The sequence below is a fragment of the Puma concolor genome, chromosome F2 (genome assembly GCF_028749965.1).
Source record: "Puma concolor isolate L17-30 chromosome F2, mPumCon1.1.hap2, whole genome shotgun sequence".
Lineage (NCBI taxonomy): Eukaryota > Metazoa > Chordata > Mammalia > Carnivora > Felidae > Puma > Puma concolor.
The window spans coordinates 40029218-40050123 of record NC_141684.1 but is presented as its reverse complement, the minus strand read 5'-3'; the positions used below and the strand labels follow the sequence as shown (position 1 = coordinate 40050123).

The following is a 20906-nucleotide window of genomic DNA, read 5'->3' as shown; positions in this document are numbered from 1 at the left end:
GTTTTTTTTAAAGGAAGTGGTGTGCCCCACTCTCTTTCTTCTTCCTGCCTGCTGGCTGGAATGCAAAAGTGATGCTGGAGCTCCAGCAGCCATTTTGGACTATGAGGTTATCTGAGGAATGGGAGGCACTTGTGGTAGAGCAGCAAGCTCTAAGGAGCCCGGTCCCTGGTCTAGAACACAAGCAAGAAATAAATATCTATCTTATTTAAGCCATTGCTATTTGTGGGTTTTTGCTACTTGCAGCTGAAACTAATAGAAACTAATGCACTATGTCATCTAATTTTCACTCAATCTTCAAAGTAAGGCATATTATCCACATTTTGGCAAATAGAATCCTGAGGCTGAGGAAAAGTTAAGTAGCTCAGCCAAGGTGGTCACATAGTGATTTTGAGCCAAGTTTTGAAACCCCAATCTATCTGCACTGTATCCTGGGCTCTTATTTTCGATACCACATTACCTCTCTGGGTGAGAATTTTTATCAAATTCCTAAGATTTTTGAACATGATATTCAATTTGCTTCCGCATGTCTGGTATCTAAAGGATTTAGCTCCCTCCCTCATCACAGGCACAGAATATGGATATGTCTGGTATCTGTTAGTGTTATATAATGTAGACCTCCATCCTTATATCGAAGACTTGAGAGAATGGCACGAAAGGACACTTTATTTATGGATTTTCTTTAGTGTCTCTAAACAAATTTATTTGGTCTATATTTTAATAGTTCCCTGCAAAAATATCTTAACTGAGTTCTGACTCAATGTGAAGCCTTCAGCTTTTATAGAGAATCATTATTAGAGGGTCTATTTGAAGAACGTTTCTATATCTTTTGAAACATATTGCATTGCTTGTGGTTCTTTGTAAAATACAATTTTCATGCAATAAATGTCATGTAGAATTTAATGCCAGGGAAAAAAGTTAAAAACATCTATTTGGGTGTAAGTCTATGTTTCGTTTTGCTTTTCTTTTCTTTCTTCCTTTCTCTCCTTCTTTCTTTCCTTCTTTCTTTCTTTCTACTTTTTTCCAAACATTGAGAGAATAAGATGTCTAACAATTACTCTAATGCTTTTAGAGTAAGTAATGCTTTCAGGACCCTTGGAGCTACACCTCAGGCTCATTTACAGTCTTTCAATCGTCTAGAGACTAAAATATTTATTTGTTTTCTCTTTCTTCTTAATCTACATTTTTTTCTATTCCTCCAATATTTTTTTCTTTTTTATGTCCAATTATCCATTAGGATATATTTTTATTACTATAGACCACCTCACATCTGCCTTCATTTACTTAACAAATGTGTGTTCACTGCTTCCCTTGTACACAGCCCTTGCCCAGAAGGAGATGAGTTACAGGCTATAAATTCCTAACTGAGCCTTGGCTTGTAAGTCATGAGCACGACTTTCTTTTGAAAGGGGCTCACAAATCTCTACCAAATAATCTATTCTAGAATATAGGTGATGATGAGCAGTAAACCCAGGAATTCCCCAAAATTTACATTTTTCCCCATTTTGAAAACCAAGATACTAGCCCCACCACTGGAATCTTCTGACCGAAGACACGTGGCTGCCACAAATTTCAGGCACCATTAACGGCACCAGCCCTGGGGAAAGCTATGAAGAGACCAACGTGTTCACAGCAGCCATTCTGCTCCCTTCTTGTTCTGTCGGGGGGGCTGAGGTGGAGGGGCCCTGCCCTGGGTTTCCAAGCACTGAGAACTTTGGGGCCCTCTTCTCACACCCTTCCAGCCACCAAAATCCTTCTCGAAAGATGTCACATGCATTTAGATCTCTGCAAAAGTGACCCTTCCCCCCCCCCCGCCCCCCCGGGACAATGGAATCTTAGCCATTAGAGCAAATTAGGGAATGAAAGATATTATCCTCATTAAAGGAATTGTGTATGCTAATGAGCAGGGCCCCTCCCCCGAAAATGTGAAGCAGGCAAGGAAGGGAAGAAGTAAGAAATCAAGGCCTTCACGGTGTCTGAAATTGGCCCACGGAGTCAGGCATCCTCCACACCTATGTGGTGCCGCCCGAGAAAGCGCCAGCCGGTTCACGTCTCCATGGTGATGCAGCCTGGTTTGTCAAATATTACTGAGCTTTCGGAGAGTGGAAAAAATCACCACCAAGCAGACGAATTGAGTCTTTTCTTTAGACCGGGATGTGGGATTGGAATTTTGACTGTTGACTCCCATCCCCAGAGATGGTTGACCCCAGCATCCGGGAGAGCCTGCGTTTTTCTGCCAATTTAAGCTGAAAGGAGACACCCGCGATAGTCTCTATCCCTGAGGAGTGGCCCTCAGGGTCATAGAGACGCGCTTGATCTCTCCCTGAGTTCAGCGCCTCACTCCGTGCGTCCCCTCAGCCCACATTCTCTTCATGGTGACACGTCTTGATTCTGTTGCCTGCCAGCCTCACTGGGTGGCTCAACTGCGGACACACGTTCTGGTTTATAAAGCGCTTTCACGCACTCTGTGGGGAAGCTTGATAAGCTCTGCTTGACTGTTAAGGCAACAACCTCAGGAAAATTTAGTGACTGGCTTAAGGTAAAACACAGCAGAGTCGGGCCTACGAGGCCATAGCTTTAACTCCCCCACAAGAGTTATTTTCCATCTTCTTTGGCTGATGGTGTCCGCTAAGAGCCAAGCAGGCTGGCCTCAGGAGCCTGGCCCGGGCAGACCCTGGGCTGGCCTCGCCACACCCCCGGCGCTCTGTTCACATTCTCACGGCCTCGTGGGCCGTTTCGAGGACTCCATTCCGAGGCCGCGAGTTTGTTGGTGGCAGGGACAGTGTCTGGTTCAACTCCGACTGCCCTGTGCCAAGTGTGGTCAGCGACCAATAACAGATGAGTGAACGTTCTTGGGCCAGGCCCTGGGGGCTGCCTCACCAACATGCTAACAGCACTCTGGTCCTTGTTGCAGCCTGTACAGAAAAAAAAGAAAAGGAAAAGAAAAGAGGAGAGAAAAGAAAAAAGAAAAGAGGAAAGAAAAGAAAAATGGAAAGAAAAGAAAAGAAGAGAAAAGAAAAGAAAAGAAAAGAAAAAAACGAAAAAAGAAGAAAAGAAATCTCTTTCCTTGCAAAGTCACCTCCACTGCACCACTGCTTTTTCATTGTATAAACGAGCGGGCTTTGGACGCTGTAGGACGGTTTAGTGGGAGAGATTTAAGGCCCTGAAATAATGCCTGTCTCATCAAGTCCACATCAGAAAATCAAACAAACCAGAATATGATCTTCTCTTCTGTTTTTGTCTTAACAGTTTTGGGATTGCCGTCAATGGAAACGGCATACTTGCAATAAAAATATTCCTGGCTGGCCAAGTGACACATCTGGTCGGTCACAACCAGGGAGAGAACGAACCCTTTCATCCCCCAGCAGCCCAGAAGAGGCATCTGGGCGGGTCTGCCCCTGGGAATGTTTGCAAAGTGTCATTTGAGCGGCTCCGGGAGAGCCGGGATGATGGATTTCATAACCGAAATCGGGAAACTCGTCCAGAACAAAGTTTGGACGGCTTTATGAAATCACGGAGAAAAGATCCTAAGTGAGGATAATTGATCTGTCCCTCCACTGCTCTGCAGGACAACACTGAAGTTATCCTACAAAATTCGCTTTTTTTGTTCTTAATCTGCAAAATAGGAAAGTCTTAAAACCTCCCTGGACGATCCCTTTAAATACCTCACAACGTTCATGAGACGAAAAGTTTTCCTTGTCTGTAACGTAAATCCCTCTTGCTGAAATTCAGATCCACTCCCTCTTGCTTAGGGATCACCTGAGGATTTCATGCCTTGACCAATACGCGTCAACACATGAAATAAACGTAACCGCTTTTCAAAGCTCTTGTGAAGTATATCTGGTAGCACTCTTTGTTGCAAGTTCCAAATGCCCAACAAAGTACGAAAACAATAAAGATCCTCTGACAGAGGATGCAGAGTCTAGGAACGGAGTCCCACAAACAACTAAGTAGACGAGCAGACATTAGAAGCATGATCAAAGCACTGGGAGAGTGAAGCAGATGGATCTTTGGCCCCACAAACAGAGAGGGCAGAGATAAGTTGAGCTTTGGTACCTTAATAATGCCAGTAAGGACTTGAGTTCTTCTCTGTTTTCTACTCTGCTTTCCAGGGGATCAGAGCCATCTGAAAGCTGTCTCCCTCGTGGTGGCAAAATAGCCACTGTGGTTCCAGGCCTTGCATCCTTAGAGTATGCCATCCCTTCCAAGCAACCATCCTGAAATTCCCCTTGATGAGGCCACCTTGGGTCATGTGACCACACTACCAGGAAATGGAATGTACTGATTTTGGGCATGGGGTCAGCTTCCCAGAAGTACTGGGGCTTTGTGGGGAAGAAGAAAATGCTATGAAAATCTCGGCCCTGTTAGGGAGAAAGAAGGTGGGCAGTTGGATGCTGGGTAATTGTGGGAAAAAAAAAAAAAACACAAAAAAAAAACAAAAACAAAAAAAAAACCCCAAGATGTTTTAACCCATATGTTTTAATATGATATGATTTTCTGGACCTAAAACATCTCCTCAGACCTGTGGTTCGTCCACTTAGAGACGGATTTATAACCCCGACAGATCAGTGTTTTCCACACTTCCCTGATGATGGGAATCACCTGGGGGCGTTGTTAAGGATGCAGCCGCTCACATTCCTCCCCGGAGCTTCTAGTCGTGGGTCTGGGAGCGAGCCGGGGAATTTTTAACTCAGTTTGTTCTCCACGTCATGCTTGTGAGACCACCTCACACCCACAACCCATCCCAGTGCATCCTCCTCCTGACCCTACAAACAGGGGACTACACTGGGGCTGCAAAGATCTTCAAGGTGAGGGGGACACGCTCAAGTTCTATGCATTCTCAATGCAGAATAGACTTGAGAAAGGTGCTTCCGGACCTGGACATTGTGAGGACTGGTCAGAAGTCTCTGGGTGGTGAAGAAAACGGTTGCTAACCTTTGTTGAGCACGAACTCTGCGGAGAATGCCAAGCTGAGCACTTTGCACGGGTGTTCTCCTGTAAGATATGCATCTCCGTCTGTAGAACATTTTCAGGCAAAGCAGAGGACATCATTTTTCTAAAACATTCTTATTAAGATGTTAAGGAGGGGCGCCTGGGTGGCTCAGTCAGCTAAGTGCCTTGATCTCACAGTTCTGTGAGTTCAAGCCCCCTGTTGGGCTCTCTGCTGACCCTGCAGAGCCCACTTAGGATTCTTTCTCTCCCTCTCTCTCTTTCTCTGGCTCTCTCAAAATAAATAAATAAACTTTAAAAAATTATTTAAAGAAAAAGGAATTAAGGAAACTTTATAATAGGTAAAAATAAAAATAGGTACAAATTCCCACATCGGAAGTTTTATTTAGTATCTATATATTTAGTATCCACAGATTATCTAGCAGTCACTGTTTTGTCATAGTTTCTTTGGTTGAAGTCACCTTAATCAGCTTTACTGTCCTGGAAGGATTGCCAGGACAGCCACACCTCTGGGAGGAAAACAGCTGGAGCTGGAGAGTGGTCAGGACCCTACTGTGGCTGCCTGGATTCCTGCTTCTCTCTGTTTGTTCGCACCACCCACCCCCCCGCCCCATCCTGCACCCATGCCCGCTTTCCACACCTAACCCAGGAAGGCGCTGTCGTCCCACAGCAACCAGGTACACATCACCTCCGGCCAGTCACGTGCACCCAAAGGCTATCTATGAATCCCAGTTCCAAGTTCTACAAGGGGGACTCTGGTCTGGTAAGCATAGTCAAGGCACTGGCATCAGGTGCAGTTAGCCGTGACAGGGAAGAAGGGGGCTCAGGTGATATAAACACGGGCCAGGAGCCAGTTTCTACTGGGAGAAGGAACATAGTTCTCAGGAAAAAAAAAAAGAGTCGTTGGAGGCTGAGAAGATGCCCCCAAACGGCTGTTGATGCAACTACTGTAAATCCCATAGCTCTTAAATGAATGTTTATTATATTCATCCTAGAGGCATCTGGAAACATTTAAAAAACTTGTGGTGCATACAGTGCTGGACACACTCACGGCTGTCCAAACTGATGCAGTAACCCCTCTGTCCTCCCGGGTCCCAGGCCAGGACATGGGAGCCAGTGCTTTAGAGGAAGAGAAACAGGGGCGCCTGGGTGGCTCAGTCAGTGAAGCATCCAGCTTCAGCCCAGGTCATGATCTCACGGTTCATGGGTTCGAGCCCCGTGCCAGGCTCTGTGCTGACAGCTCAGAGCTGGAGCCTGCTTCGGATTCTGTGTCTCCCTCTTTTTCTGCCCCTCCCCTGCTGGTGCTCTGTCTCTCTCTGTCTCTCAAAAATAAATAAATGCTAAAAAAATTTTTTTTAAAGAAATATTTAGAGGAAGAGAAATAAACTAGATGATTCTTGGGAGCCCTTGACCTCTCCGGTTCGCATCCTTGGAATGAAATGGGAGGGAGTGTGTTTTGCCTGCTAGAAGCGATTAGAGAAAAAGAGACGGGACACTCCCGAGGGCCACCCTGCCCCTCCCTGGCACGCCTCAGAGCCCACCTGGCCACCGTGCCTGCGTAGCTAATTGTAACATTTCAGCCTTCGCTGCCAGCAGACTGCCCACTTCCTGGCAGCTCCAAACGGCAGGAGACTAATAAAATGAGCCCTAATGAATGGATGGCCCTGCAGTAATATTGAACTCTCGGATTTATTCTTGTTGATAATTTGAGTGGAGTAGACCAAAGGGACTCTTAGTGGTATAACTAGGAGATAAAATTCTGATGAATGAAGCATTACCTCGTTGCTTAAGGAATCGTGCATAATTAAGAGGGTTGTTGACCCTAATTGAGATGATGTTGCCAAGGTGAGCCGAATGGCAGTTCTGGACCAGAGAGAGAGTTTCATGCCCAGGGCGACTCTTCTGCAAGCAGAGGAGCTCACTTTGGTTTTGGCGAAGTTTAGAAATGAGCTTCGCTAATGGGGCTTTTCAACCTTGATACGGAGCTAGGTCTGGGAGTAGCGTGCATCAGATTCTGCCTCCCACAGGCCTCCTGCCTAAGCAGAATGCACCAAGCCAGAATTAGGGGGCCCATTCAGGGGTCTGTGTATTCTAGGCCTCCATTCAGGGTCTACGGTTGTTCTGCTCGGTGCTTAGATGAAGAACTTCCAGATAAAAGCACCAAAAAAATACAGCCCTGGGGTCCAGCCCTGACTCTGCCTCTCAAGTCCCCATGGGACCTTGGGCAAGTCACTTAACCTTTATGAGTCTCAGAAAGGTCATCCAGAAAATGATGGTTCCTCACCTGGCAGCTATGAAGGTCAAATTAAATGTTAAAGTGCTTCATAAATTTTGAGACACTGTACAGATACAGAGGGAGGGCCCTGTTACTGGAATGTTCATATATGAGTGCCCAAACTATGGACTGGTACCGGAAAGCAAAGGTTTCATAGCACAAAACTATCCACTGCTCAAGTAGAGTACGTATGATATTGGGCTCCACCCTAGACCTCCTTACAATTAAGTAATATGCTTTCCTGCCAAAAACGGAAGCCTGCCCCTTCCTGATGGCCTGACCTCTACAATATCTGACCATATTTGCAAACACAATGCAAATGGATGGCACAATAAAATTGCAAATCCTGCACAAGGTGAGGGATTTCATGAGGTCAGTGAAAGTGATGTTGGAGAATGCTCGATTCAGTCAGCAAAGCACTGACCAAGAAGTTAAGGCAGAGGTAGCCAATTCCCAAATTAAGAGAGACGAGCAAAGTCAGGGTTGCTTCAAAGGAAACAACTTAAATGGGAAAGATTTTATAGTGGCCCTTGGAGAAAATGATAAAACACTCAAGCATTTTGTAAAAATTACTCTTCTGGGGAGTGTGCTACAAAAGTTAGGTGTGAAAAATTTAGTATTAGCCATCAGGTTCATTTTGTTGGGAAATTTTCCCATGGAAAGAGTTTGTTTTATTTATTCTTTAAGAGTTAGCTGATAATTGGTATGATTAGAGTCTAACTTACTTTTATAAAAGCTTTTATAACAAATTTAATTTTCTGGGCAAAATCACAAACCGGGATTTTGTTGTGTGTGTGGTTTTGTTTGTATGTTTGGCCCCCTTTCACCAACCATTCTCGGCTAAGGAGGACTTTTTATAATTATTGAGTTATTATTGCTAATTTAATTATTTCCCAGTCTCCCTCAGTAGAAATGGTGTGGTCAGGCTTTTTAAGCCAAAGGGAGAGAAAGGAATGACTTTGTAAGCCCTTTGGAAATGGGAAGGCTCAGGGTGTCGCTCTTTCAGCGATAAAGCCAAAATGGCTTGGAAACAATACAGTGAGAAGTGAGCCCAATTTTCTGGGCAGAGTTGATGCTAGCATGCCAAGCTATTTTCCCTGAGAGAGGATGTGACAAGGACTGGCTGAGAGGCACGAATGCCACGGCCTCTGCACCCCGCAGACGGCCAGGCTGGATGCGGCTACTCTGGCTGGCCAGGCGGATGCAAACCGCGTCCTCTCCAGGAGCTCCACTGCTCCCTCCCCTGGCTGAAGAGGGTCAAACCTCAATCAGAAGAGTCGGGGTTTCAGGACACCCTCGACGACCCTTCACCGAGAATTTAACTTAGCTGTTGTCATCAAAATCCTTTGGAAATAACCCCCCACCTTACCAGCAAGTTGGCTGAGATATTCAACGTGCCCGAATCCTTGGTACTCTGTCCCTGCAGGTTCTGGGTCACCGTGCGGAGAAGATACGCAGCTGGAAGGTAAGATGTCAGGGTGCTGCTGGGAAGACCTGGGTTCAAATCACAATTCTACCACCTTACTGGTTGTGTGACCTCAGGCAAATTCCTTGACCCGTCTAAACATCTATTTTCCCTTCTGTAAAACGGGAAAGGGTTCACTAATAGGTCTGCCTCATGGGGTTTGGGGTGGATCTTCAGTCAGACTCCCCAGAAGCGGAAACTGAGAGGAGGCTTCATGTACAGGTGACTTATTTAGGACACGTTCCCACTTAAGAAAGTAGAAGCAGATGGGGACAGAGGAAAGTCGAAGCCAGAGATGGTTTCCCAGCCTGATCCTCCCAGGCACTTGGGAGGATGTTGTACATCAGTTTGTCCTGCTCACAAGGAAGCTGGGCTTTCACGTACCTGCACTGGTTGCCCAGGGGCTGAGGGTCACGAAGGAAGGTAAATTCTAGGCACTTGGGCACTCTGCATTGTGAGCGAAGTGTCCCCAGGAGCCCTTAGACAACATCTGATGAGAGTCCCAGGTGTAAACCGCGGGCAGTATCACTCTGGTAAGAGACCCAAAGATCTCGGCAGAGGACAAAGGGGGGTCTGACACAGTGGGGGTTACACGATATGATTTTTGTAAAACATTTGGCACAGTGCCCGGTGCAGAGAGGGCTAGGGATGAACGCCCACTCTTACTGTTGCTGTTGCCACCATGGTTCTCATAATAAAAATACGAGTGCCACCCTCTTAGGCATTCTGCCAGGGAATCTGCTCTACGGGCCCAAGCCAAGGAGCTGGTGGTCAAAGCCTCTATGCAGGTAAATGTTACATTCAACGTACAAGAAAGAAAAAGGGCACTAACATTTATCGAACTCCTACTGTTCAAATGTCAGGCACGGTGCTGAGCACTTTACATGATCTGTCTCATCCACTTCTTATAACAGACCCATCTGGTAGGATTAGTATCTTCATTTGTACGGCTAAAGAAACAGATCCAGAAAATCAAAATGAATTACTCATTGTCACACAGCTAAAAGGCAACGGAGCCAGCATTCAAATGTGGTTATGTCTAGGTGATAAGGCAATATTCTTTTCACCTAAGCTTCAGAGGCTGCCCTTAAAAGATGACACAGCAGAGCCTAACTGTTGCCTGTCCAATATATTCTAAGCAGCAATGTGCCCAGCTAACATAATAGATAGTTCAATTCCCCTCGCAACTAAGGATGGCCAATAGAAGTAGATGAAGTCATTGTGTGGGGCTCCTTTAAATAAAATGGATCCCATCAGGAAGCATTCTTTTTTCCCTTGCCCTTTCCTTCTTCTCCTACTTAGAACACAGACATGATGGCTGGTGCTCCAGAAGCCATCTTGGGCCATGGAGCTGGAGACCTATAGTTGAGCTCTGAACTTATTCTAGGTATCCGGACTTATTTTATATGAGAGAAAATAAACTTCTATGTTACTGAAGTCACTTTCATTCTGTTGTCTGTTTCTAGCAGCTGGCCCTAATCCTACAGATACAGATTATATGATAGTTATGAGATCTTTTAAGAAAAAATTTACTATCCTGAATTAAAGTGAACTACCCACTTGCCCCAGGCGCTCTTTCCTGGAAAAATGTTGACACATTTTTGTGCCATGCATTTTGTGTCAGATTTTTTGACATGCTATGAACCTGAACCCATTAAGTCCCAACCAACATGTGGTTTTCTAAACACAACAGATAAAGTCAGATAAATTGCAAGCAGCCTGAGATTTCAGAATTTCCAGGGCAGGTATGATTTCCTACATGTTGAAACTGGGGAAACCGGGTCACGTGCTGGGAGATAAAGCCCTGATCTGACAGGGTTCTCTGAAACCCTGGAATCACACCCACTACCTCCTGGATTTCTACATCTCCCCACATATCGCCCTTTCTTGGTCTCCCATAGAAGCAGCAACTGGCTTCTTCCTAGGGAAGCAACAGTATTTGGCCCTGTATCTCCCAGCCCCTAGACTTCTCACTTTTCAATGTTTTGTTTCTCTGATCTCAGTCCCAGGAAATGGTGTGTGACTGATGACCTGACAATGGCTTCAATCTATATTCTGCCATTTGCAGGAAGAGTTTACCAGAAGCTTCAGTCAATAGTGGAAGCTCCTCTGTCTGGAGCCCAGTGGAAGGCTTACAAAATCAGGGATGGTTTGTCAAAGCAAATTTCACATGCAACTGATTCCAGCACCTTGGGACAGGCTGCTGGAATAAATAATCACCATACACATTTTGTTAGCTATGCCTCGTTAGAGATGGGTTTTTGGAAATGGCATCCTGAAGGCTGCTTATCTGTCAGTGCTCCTTATTAAGCATGGTGAGTGTTCCAGATTGGCTTTTCTAAAAACTTAGACTGTTGCCATGGCCAGGTGCAATTCATCATGGTTACTGGCATTGTGGGAGCCCGAGGGAGGGGTGTGAGGGCCCGAGCTCACCTTCAGAACTTGCAGCTTCAAGTGCTGGAGGAAAGCTGGGGAGAAGTTTCTCTGCAAAGTGAAAGCTTGATCAGAACTCCTCAAAGAAGGATGTTGATGTCAGTGTGACAAAATTCCAGCTTCAAGTCACTGTGACTCCCCACCCCTCTCTTCTCTGTGTCTCTTTCCTCCCCACTCTTCGAGGTATGTTTGACTAACTCTGCTGGGACCGCCTCAACGCAACAAAAATACATGGGTGGAAAAGGTTCTGCCCTCAATGGACCAAACTGAGTCAGAAGGTGGAGAGTTCCTCTTTATGGGCTCCAGGCAGGGCTCTAACAGGGGCCCTCCCTGTGGGGCCCTTGCTCCCCCATCCCCACCACGTGAGGGCAAGGACTGGCCACTGAGTTCCCCATTCCCTGAGCACAGTATAGCCCTGGTATACAATAGGTGCTCGTTACACAAACTGAGTGTAATTGGATTGTCACATCCTCTGTTTGGGCTTCTTTTAACTTGAGTAGTTTCTCTAACATGAGAATTACTAGCCAGGCCCTCTCACACACTCTAATCCAGCCTCACTGCTTCACAATAGGAGCATTCCAGTCAGCCTCAGCGCAAGGCTGTGGGCAGAATGGAAACTGCTGGCAATATTGGGACTCGGCAACATGACCAATATCTCCCTGAGACCCTAGCAAGTTAAAAGTTGTCCTGTCAGGGGTGCTGAGGAACATCAGTATTATGTTACTGGTGAAAAAACAAAGACACAGAGAGGTTACTTGATTCAGATCTCCGACAATATTAATGCAGGGATTCTTATGCATTGTGAAAATCTAGATGTATCATAAAGGCAAGTTAAGAAACACTAACTTAGGGGTGCCTGGGTGGCTCAGTCGGTTAAGCGTCTGACTTCAGCTCAGGTCACAATCTCACGGTCTGTGAGTTCGAGCCCCATGTCAGGCTCTGGGCTGATGGCTCAGAGCCTGGAGCCTGCTTCCGATTCTGTGTCTCCCTCTCTCTCTGCCCCTCCCCCGTTCATGCTCTGTCTCTGTCTCAAAAATAAAATAAACGTTTAAAAAAAAAATTTTTTTTTTTAAAAGAAACACTAACTTAAAAAAAAAAGGAAAGAGACACTAACTTACTTTACACAGGGACCCCTTTATATTTCCTTAAACCTGCCAGCTGTCTTTGTGCTCATAAAATGTAGTTGTTAAACCCCAAAATTGTTATATACAAATTTCAGCATCATGTTTGGTCCACAAAGCAAGGCGTATGTGTCTGCTGGAGCTTGGTCCTAGTCAGTCTGTATCCATGAGGATAGTATAGAGCTCATTCCCGCATTTCCACATAGGAGTCTGGGGTTCATCGGGGTGTGTCATCAAAGGGTCTTCGTCCAGTTCCACTAGGTGAAAAATAAGGGACACAAATCCTAAGCCCTTTTGGGAATGGCCCTGCCTTCAAGGGACCCAGCTTTGCTACAGCTCGATGCTAAGCTGAACAACTATTGGCAATTTTGTTCATCCTTCTGGGCCTTATTCTCCCAGGGGAAAAATAAATAAGGGGTAAGATAAGTCAATTTTATGTTCTTATCAGACCTGAAATTGTAGGTTTCTAAATCAGGAGGAACAGAGGCAGAAGGGTGGGAAAGGTTAGATTGGGCAGGAATGGTCACCTCATCCAAAAATAAAGATGATGAAGACCTTTTATTCAAATTCCCATCAATGTTCTATGAATGGCTGCAAGATTACTTGTAAGAACACACTGGCCAAATGCACTGCATCCAAGCTTCCCTTCAACCTGGGATAGGTGGTGTTTGTGAAGGATCCATTTCTCAACATCCACCAGGAAAGTGTTTCCATTATCCATTTGATTTCTAAAGCATCAAAAGGAGAGATTCCTGTGTCAAGGAATCAGCACTAAGGCTGGGAATCAGGAGAGCTTTCAAGTTCTCTCCAAAAGTAAGGTTGCACTCATTAATTGTTTTCTCCACGGAGGCCACCCTGCCGGCATTTGGCAGGATGAACGGTGACGATGTGTGGTGCTCACAGAGCAAGGATCTACTGCAATAACCCTTGACTTATGCTGTCTCCCCTTAAAAAACAAAGGCATTAAGGTTATGGATGTGTTCGTGAATGAGAGGTCCCCTGTAAAGAAAGATTCTAGGACATAAGTAATGGCCAGTGACAGTAGGGACTTCAGGGATTCCTAACAAATTAGTGCTCCCTGCACTTCAATCTGTCTGCTTAGCCTATGGCCAGCTGCCCAGACCTGTTCAGCTTCTCTAGGAACAAAGAGAGAGAGAGAGAGAGAGAGAGAGAGAGAGCTATGTCATCCCCAAGGCTCTAGACCCCAGTCCTGCAAGGAAGGAATTACAGGTGGTGGGTTATTTAGGACTCAGCCTGGGGCTTTCCTCGCTCCAAAGAACATCTTTCTCTTTTTCCTTGTGATGACTACTCATCCATTATCTCTTGACTAGGATCCCATTTAATGGAATGCAGGATGAACAATCTCTATGGTTCGAACCTGCTCTCCACGTTTCTGTGAATCCAAGGGATGTGTCAGGGCTGCCATATTGTATAACTCTAAAGGGCTCCATTCACATCACGGCCCCAGGCAGTGCTTTGGGGGTTTTATTTTTAACCCCACTTGGCACCTAGTAAATCACTGACCCACAACCTGCATTTTTAGTCTTAAAACCTAGATCTATTTGTTACCTGTGTGCTCAGTATTTTTTCTGCTCAGATTCTAATAATACTGTATACAATTCTTGTTTCCTAGGCCACAGCAGCCTCAAGAAAAATCGAGCTCTTGGCCTAATTTACAAGGTCACTGGCTCCAAACCTCACTCAATTTTGTTAACAGGCTAACAACCCTTACCTCACCTTCAAGTCATGCCCCACCCCTCTCGTGTATGAAGACCTTTGTAAGCCCTAGGCTACCCCTACATCACATGAAATATATTAAAACATACCCACAGCTTTCAAGGACAGATAGATAAAGAGAGAGGGGGAGAAAGTGAGTCACATATATTGTCTATATATATAATATTGTTATTTATAATATATCATTTGCTATACATTTTTGAAAGGATGTTTAATTTTCATAAATTTGAATGTGTGAAGAATAAATTATGTTTATGATCCAAACATCCTACTTATTATAACTATACGAGAACTATACTATGCGTAACCCATTATTAGATGACCTAATGTTATATTTTACACACATTTCTTCATTTAATAATTTTAACTTTCAGGAGGATGAAGACTTTACTCAAATTCCCACCAATGCCCTCTGAATGGCTGCAAGATTACTTGTAATCTACAGCTGATAAATATTTTCACAAAACCTGAAAAGCTTGTAGGCCTAGATATAGGAACTCCTATACTTCTTCCCCACATCCCCGCATTACCCCAGCCAACCCCAAATCTCTTTCTAGTGAACCCAAGTAACTCCTGCTCCTAGATCGTGGCTACTAGGTGGGAATTGCTGTTGGATTCATATTTCTGCGGTGCTAGGTTCCATGATTACCTGAGATGACCACACCACAGAGACTTGCGGCTTTTTCTTTTCTTTCTGGGGGCCTGAATAAATCCCAATGCACTTATTTTCCAAAGGGCCCTAGAAATCTGTCTTGGCGTTCCAGAGTGACCTACATTCACACCTTGACAGCATTTTACACTCTTCAAAGAACCATTAAGAAAGGTAAAAAATGTTTTAACATTGTGTGCCAACTATACTCAAAAATAGAATGATAATAAGATGTTTTGACTCAGAAAACTGTTCTGTCCGGAGGATATTTCGACTCCTAAGAGCACTACCACTTAAGCCACAGTTATATCATCACGGATACATTTTTGTACTGAAAGTACTTTTTTAAACAAATTCCATTAATTCCTTTAATTTCTTGATCAATCTTTTTAAACAGCCCAGTTAAATCCTTTACAATTCTTTCCACTTTTATTGGCATTGTATTTCATGGAAGTTATTTTCACTGGGATTAATTCTTTCCCATGCAAATTGTACAATACAACTTTGACTATTGACCAGTGTGCTTTGTTTATATCAAATACGAAGATTGTAACTTCTGCCCCGGAACATTGACTGTATAGACATTTTTCTACAAAGTTCAATTGTTCCTAAATCAGGCTCCACAGATTAGAATTTTACATTGTACAGATTTTAAACACTATCTGCTTTATTTTTTTTTTATTTTTTTTTTAACGTTTATTCATTTTTGAGACAGAGAGAGACAGAGCACGAATGGGGGAAGGTCAGAGAGAGAGGGAGACACAGAATCTGAAACAGGCTCCAGGCTCTGAGCCGTCAGCACAGAGCCCGACGCAGGGCTCGAACTCACAGACCACGAGATCATGGCCTGAGCCGAAGTCGGACGCCCAACCGACTGAGCCACCCAGGCGCCCCAACACTATCTGCTTTAATTTCTGTCGATCATTTCTCCCAGGGATATTCCTTAGGAACTGTATAGAGAACAGAGAGTGGTATTACTCTCCTAGCAAAGCCACAGTCTGTTGGGGGCTCATGCCCCTCCCTCTAGCAGAGGAGGCCTATGGTTTAGGGCTGGATTGTGTACAATGAGTGGATGAAACATGAGCTCTGGAATCAAATCATCTGGGTTAAACTGGGCAAATTATTTCAACTCTCAGTTTTCCCAGGGGGTTAGTTTCCCACTGGTGGTTTCCCATTTGTGAAATGGGGTCGATAGTAGTACCTGAGCCAAGGGTCCCCGTGAAAATCAGGGCATAATGCATGCAAATTGCTTCACGTAGTGCAAGGCGCTAGAGCCTAGTAAGAACTGATGGCTCTTGTCATTACCCCGATCACCTTAAAAATTCTATCAGTTATCTATTACTATCCCCAAACCTAAAGGCTTAAAATAACAATAACTCTGGCTGAATTCTATTCTGTTGTATGTATACACCGTACTTTATTTATCCATTCATTTGCTGATAGACATTTGGGCTGTTTTCACCTTTGGTCTATTACGAATAGTGCTGCTGTGAACATTCACTTACAACAGTTTGAGTACAAAATGAAATGAAGAACTGATACCTGCCACAACACAGATGAATGCATTATGATAATGAAAGAAGCCAGCCACAAAAGGTCTGTCTCCATAGAGACATAAAGCAGATTGGTGGTTGCCAGGAGCTAGAGGCATGGCGGGGGTGAGGGTGGGGGGTGACAACCTGCTTAATGGTACAGGGTTTGCTTTTGGGGGTGATGAAAATGTTTCAGAACTAGAAAGGGGTGGCGGTTGCACAACATTGTGAATACACTAAATGCCATGGAATTGTCCGCTTTAAAATGGTTAATTTTATGTTCAGTGCCTTTAACGTCAATTCGAAAAATGTATAATAATAGCAATTTATGATTTCTCATGATTCTGTGGGACAGCTGGGGGGCTCCGCTGGCTTCACCTGGGCTCTGCTCAGCAGGAGAGCTGCCTGGAAGGGCGGGGCCTCTCCTTCCAACCGGGCTTTCTTCCTCAAGGAGTACAGTCCAAACCTCAGCAACTCCTGGGGCTCAAGCAGTTACCCAGCCTCTTGCCCGCTTTACATCTGCTGATGTCCCATTTGCCAAAACAAGCCCCAGGGCCGGGCCCAGAGCCAATGTGGGAGGGGACTATGCGAGCAAGCCAGCACCGGGAGGCATGGTTCCTTGAGGGTCACACCGAGACCATCCTCCACAGGCTTCCTTCTAATCTTGGACCCCAACTCTGGTAGACTCGGGCCTGAAATGTCTCTTAGACCCTGACTGAATCAGACTCAGACTCAGAAAAGTTGGGCCTTTTTATGCATGGCTTTAGAACGGGGGAGGAGCAAGCCTTAAATATATTCAGAGATCACCACGTGGAATGAAACTCCGCTTTCTTCATCTCTGAACCCAAACTGCCACTTAATGTGGAACAGCTGAGTGCAGGAGCAGCGGACCCTCAATGAAAGGATGGGCTTCACAGTGTTCAACTTGGAGGGCTCCGGATTTCCCAGTCCTGAACTGCCCAGGGAGTCCATCCTAAAGGGCCAGGTCAATTTGACGACTTACCCTCGTGCCCATAGAGATAGCCTCTGTCAGTTTACAAAGGATCTGCACACACGTTATCTAACTTAACCCCTGTGAGGTTGGTACTCATCATCTCCATCTTGGAGAATGCGGTGGAGGAGGAGATGACTGCCCAGACCCTGCTCCGGGATGGGCATGTTGCCTCCAGCTGCCAGCCCCTTCCGGGCGTGCCTTGCTGTAGAGGGTTGCTTCACCCAAGGGCATGCTCTTTCCTTTCCGGGCAGCCCACATGCAGCTGATAGTGGCAGGGACACAAAGGTCCAGGCCCTTCAGCCCATGATAGGACAGCTCTGACCGGCTGCGTATACTGCATTTCCTCCAAACTCCCCAGGGAAGGGGTGCAGATCACCTTCTCCCCTGGCCGATTCTATTCCCTCCCCTTCCATGTCACACGTGTTGATCCCCAATAAACATTTTGGAGCCCAAACTCCATCTCCATGTCTGCTTCCAGAAACTCCACCTGCTGCAAAGAACCTGAGGCTTCTCGGCCCCCAACATCCAGAACCTGAAAACTCAGGACCGCCAAAGCGGGTGCCAAAGCCCAGGCTCCCTGCACCGAGTCCTACTGCCTTGTAATCTCTACCCCTCTGGGCAGGAGGCCCATGTCACTACAGGGTGTGTGATTCACTCTCTGTATGGTAAGTGGTGTAGACACAGCAGGAAAGTTGTCCTGGAATACCTCTGTATCCCGCAGAAGCGTGACATCTCTTTCATAGGGTTCGCAGGCTGTGGTTCTGACCACTGTGGGAATGACAGGCATGGAGACCCTTTCCTGAAAGCGGGTTTTGATAGAAGCAAGGAGACAGGGAGCCTGCGGTAGTAGTAGCTACTGCGTAGGGGTGGGGGTGGGGGGTGCCAGACCAGCACCACAGTGTGCGGAGGCGGGGGAAAGAGGGCCAGAAGAGATGGCGGACAGGGGGGCACTCAAGACAAACCTCACACTCTGGCCCAGGAGCCAGCGCTTCCTGGAGATGACAGGCTGTCTGCTTCCTCATAAACTTCCTCACAAACTCTGGAAGGCAGGCAAAGGGCAGAGCACAGCACAGTCAGAATGCTTCCCAGAATGCTTGGAGTCCTTGCTTCAGCATCCTCTCATCAGCGCACACTGCCCCCCACCCCTCCCACCATCTTCCCAGGAAACCCATGGCCCCGTGCTGTGCCTGGAGCCGGGAAATCTACTGCCTCAGACAGGAGAGGGTTCAGCTGTGAGAAACAGGGACCCAAAGTACTGGTGGCTTAAACAGCGTCTTTTCACACATAAAAATGCTGAGGAAACCAGTCCAGGACCGGTAGTATGGGGACTCCACAGGCTCTTGGGGAGCCCAGGCTCCTTCCAGCTCACAGCTCCATCATCCCTGGGACACAGGCCACATCCATGTGACAGAAGGCAGGATGGAGGAAGGGGTAAGGACAAAGGGGGTAAAGAGGAGGCACTGACTGACTTTAAGGAAGGTTTCTGGGTCCCGAGGAACAACTTGCGTCACACGATCACATCTATCTGCAAGGGATGTAGAGAAGTGGTGCTTTTCTTCTGGGACCACATTCTACAGCTAATGACTGAAGGGGCAATTTTGGCAAACAAGGAAAAGAGATATTGAGGCAACACCAGCAGTCCCAACCCCTGTGGGGTTTCAGTTCTACAAGGGTCACTTCCCAGTTAGTGAATCTGGGGAAGGCACTCTTTCTGTGTAAAAGGTATGATAAAGGCTGTCCTGCCTCCCCACAGAGTTCCTTGAGTGTCAATGAGACATAGAAATACCTGTGAAAACAGGGACACCTGGGTGGCTCAGTCAGTTGCACATCTGACTCTTGGTTTCAGCTCAGGTCATGATCTCACAGCTTCGTGGGTTCAACCCCCACATCAGGCTCTGCACTAGCAGTGTGGAGCCTGCTTGGGATTCTCTCTCTCTCCCTCTGTCTCTGTGCCTCCCCCATTTGCGCTGTCCCCCTGTCGCACTCAAAATAGATAAATAAACATTAAAAAGAAGAAAAAGAAAGAAAAAGAAGGAGGAGGAGAAGAAGACGGAGAAGGAGATGAAGAAGGGGAAATCTCTGTGAAAACAAAGCAGGATATGTGGACCTCAACATTTGCTCTTTGTTTCACAAATGTGTGAGGATCCTTTCTTGGATTCTCAGATACGCTAACCCCCAACTTTCTCCCAAAAAGGTAGATAAAGATAACTAAGTGCTAGTCACTGTGGTAGTAGTTTTACCTCACCTTATTTACAACTCATGAAAATGCTATGATATAGGCAGTCTCTCAGGGTAGATTTGTTGTTTGCTACTCCACTGCTTTCAAAGACATTGAGATCTGGCGAAATCTGTTGAACAATCTTAAAGTTTGGGTTTGTAATATGGGGAGCAGGGAGTGGGCACAGACAAATCTGCAAATAGAGGAGAAGAATTTCAAACTCTGGGCAATCTTGGAGGACAAGAGTGGAAACGTGAAGAGAAAGAACTAGAAAGAAGACCAGAAGCTGCCTGTTCAGTGTCCCCAGATCAACTGTAAAGTATACCAGACTTGCAGAGTGCTTGCTAAGAGTGGATTTTTGTGGGAAGTGCTGAAAGCCCCTGCGTTTTAAGTGTGGGCTGATACAGGGGCAAAGAGGCTGTGGTCCTGGCCCAAAGCTGGGGCAGAGGAGTCCACAGATCATAATAAGCCGGCTTCTGGAGGAGGACTTAGATTTTCACAAACCATGGCCTATGGTCTGGGTCTAAGGCATCAATTTCAAAATCACTGTGTATGATTTGGGGGGGGGGGGGTCCTGAGACTTTGCCGTAAACATTATTATCGCTGTATTAAACATCAAGAAATTGGACCTCAGAGAAGTCAGGCTGCTGTCACACAGCCAGTAAGTCTTGGCACCAAGGTTCAAATCCACTTCTGTCTAGTTGCAAAGCCAGTGCTCCCAGGCAGTACCCCTACTGTCCCTGTCCCCGTCCCCACTCCCCACTACCACCCTGCCTCGTCCCACACACCCTCTGCCACTCTCAGCCAAGCGTGGCTTTCCCTCCAGATCCACGCACAACTGAGGGGCTGAGCTAGCCGCCAGCCCGCAGAAGACCGCGGCTGGCGTAGGAGGCGTGGGGTCCAGCAGACAGGTCCCATGGTGCGTCCTGTGGTTTCACCTTTCATTGCAACCTCCAGTGGGCCCCTGGCCCTTCCTGTCCACAGCTGTGCGCCCTCCTGATGCAGGCAGAAAGAAAATCCCCCTAAAGGAGGCAGGTGGAAAGCGGCAGCACCTTCTTTCAAAGGCAAAGGGAGGTCATGGCAGATGCCCAGGACTGATCGATCTGCAGTGAGAGCCCTCTAGCAGTGGAGCTGAGAGTGAGGGCTCCACGGAACAGAGGGGCTCACACACAGGAGACAGGGACGGCCCTGCAACTGCCAGGACCACAGTCTCCAAGAGGGGCTGCTCTGGCTGTGTCCTCTCTTCAAATAAACACCGTCCCAAGACTGCCCAGGGCCAGGCTGCAGAGCTCGGAGCTGCCAACATTTCTGTTAGAAAGTCCTCATTTTTCGGGCTGAAAATGTAGCTTTCAGAGTTTATCCTGGGCTAAGACTTTTCAGTGTCATCTTGGGAGCCAGTTTTTAATTTTCATTGATTTAGATTCTGCAGGGATGAAGAAAGAATTCCTCCTTCCCACCTTCCCCCCCAATACATACCCTTCCAAAAATAACCAAAACAAAACCCCTAATTGTTGAAAATAGGTTTTACATTTTAT

General features: G+C 46.2%; 1 protein-coding gene across 6 annotated transcripts in view; it reads right to left on the bottom strand.

The window, feature by feature from the left end:
• The window catches only part of TSPYL5 (TSPY like 5), a 55603-nt gene that overhangs the window by 15965 nt on the left and 18732 nt on the right, over positions 1-20906 (bottom strand). The window contains exon 2 of one of the 6 annotated variants that reach the window (XM_086695263.1): positions 2010-2912. The exons of 4 other annotated variants lie outside the window; for them this stretch is intronic. The gene's annotated coding sequence lies outside the window, so the exon portion shown is untranslated. Of the gene's footprint in view, positions 1-1902; positions 2913-20906 lie in introns of those variants that run through there. One more of the 6 variants, XM_086695267.1, reaches the window with a different exon arrangement.